The sequence below is a fragment of the Lactuca serriola genome, chromosome 4 (assembly GCF_051521515.1).
Source record: "Lactuca serriola cultivar US96UC23 chromosome 4, Lser_US96UC23_V15, whole genome shotgun sequence".
Classification (NCBI taxonomy): Eukaryota; Viridiplantae; Streptophyta; class Magnoliopsida; order Asterales; family Asteraceae; genus Lactuca; species Lactuca serriola.
This window is the reverse complement of record NC_136411.1, coordinates 93,110,799-93,112,704: the sequence shown is the minus strand read 5'-3', so window position 1 is coordinate 93,112,704 and position 1,906 is coordinate 93,110,799. Positions and strand designations below refer to the sequence as shown.

The window sequence follows — 1,906 nt, the reverse complement described above, 5'->3', positions numbered from 1 at the left end:
GAGCTTGTGGCCATGTCGTTCGAGTTGTCGTGCATGTGGGGGATGGTAAGGAATGATTTTGAGGACGAAATCTAATTTAAGTGGGGTAGAATCACTACTAGAAAAACAGGCTTTTACGACGCTCATTACGCGTCATAAAAGGCTCAGACGACGCGCAAATGCGCGTCAAGGAAGGCCCTATCATAAAGAGAGACGACGCACATTTACGACGGGCAATTACGACGTGCGTTTACGACACGCAATGCGTATCAAGGAAGGCTCTGTCATAAAGGAAGACGACGTGCATTTGTGCGTCGTAACCTTACGACGCACGTGTTAATGACATGCAATGCGTATCAAGAAATCCCCTGTCAAGAAAGTCCCTGTCATAAATAAAGATGACACACATTTTTGCGTATCATAATTTTAAATGTTTTAAAAAAATATTATTTATAGATTTACTTATTTTCAAATTAAATTTGTATTTAATGCTTGATAATAGAAAATAAAATATCATATACAAAAAATAGAATCCATTGCATCCATAGCATAAATTTAATGTCATACAAATAATCGTTCCATTGAAAGATAAACCAAATCAATAGAAGTTGTAACAAAAATTTACAAACGAATTAGATACAAAAAATACAATCCATTGCATAAATTTAATGTCATACAAATTACGCACATTAGGATCCCATGCTGCTCCCTACATATATAGCAATTAGCACCAACTTCAGCAAAATATCATGTGGTATCTATATAAACAACTCAGAGATCAACAAGATAAACCCTAATGATGTGTTTGTTACACATGAAAAATATACTACAAAAATTTTACATGACATCTCTACATGCACTGGACCAATATTGTATATGCAATAAAAACTAACCGTAACAAAGCCACTTGTTGAATACCACAGTTTTGATGTCCATGTGTTTGTCTCCCACAGATAGAATGTTCCATCACTACATAACAACATGATAGTTCCTTTAGTGCCAAAGCTTTTTTAATATGTGCTTGAATGAATATATCAACTGAATACATTCGATTCCAATGATAAATAACATTACAATTTTGCAGCAAAGAAGTAATCTCTAGTAGGAGACCACTTTAGCAGTGATATTCTCCCTAATCCTCGCTGAATGGGTGTGCCCACCCCTGTACAAATACCCACAACAAGAATTGCTTATATCAAGCTCAATATATGAAGAAAGATCATCTTTTTAACATAATCTCTAGTAAGTTCTAATCCATTAGCTTTTTTACATATCAAAAGAGAAATACGCCTTTAACTTCCTTTTAAAAAAACCAACAAGAGCATAGTTATGATTAACTTTTCTAGGGTATATTGAAAAACTCAACATGCATAAGAATATACCTTGAGCAAAATCCCACATTGTGAACGATGAGCTCTCATATGAAGCAGATGCTACATATGTGAAGATACATTAAGGGAAGCATTATAATATAACTGGATATTAAATTTGGTCATGCAAAAAGACTCTAAAAATCAACATTTCAAAATAGATCAAAGTAGCACTGAATAAGAAAATTAGCATGCAAGCAAAACAAAAGCTACTTAGGATATCTTCCATCAGGACTCCATGAGAGTGCACTTATTTGTTCATCACCATGGCCTCGAAGAAAATCCACAAGAGTCCATCTAACTCCAGAACCTATATGAAGCAAACCAAATGCAAATTGCACCCCTGTTTATACATTAATAGAAACTCATGAGCTTCTACATGCCAAGAGTGCAAGGTTATGGATGTCAAATATACTAACTTGCAGCCTACTGAAAGTGTCTTCCCTGCATCATCTAAGTATATAAGTACTCATCGCGAAACTGCAAGACACGAGACATTAAATAAATCAAAATTACATTTTGATTTTCTTTTCCTTTCAGTAACGATTAACATTTAA

General features: G+C 34.5%; 1 long non-coding RNA gene across 1 annotated transcript; it reads right to left on the bottom strand.

Moving 5' to 3' along the window:
- Positions 1-871: 871 nt before the first annotated feature.
- LOC145100250 (uncharacterized) lies at positions 872-1,420 on the bottom strand. Its single transcript, XR_013704926.1, has 3 exons — positions 1,362-1,420; positions 1,054-1,141; positions 872-948 (listed from the first exon to the last, which is right to left on the bottom strand). It is a non-coding gene; the product is annotated as an uncharacterized LOC145100250 (long non-coding RNA).
- Positions 1,421-1,906: the final 486 nt, after the last annotated feature.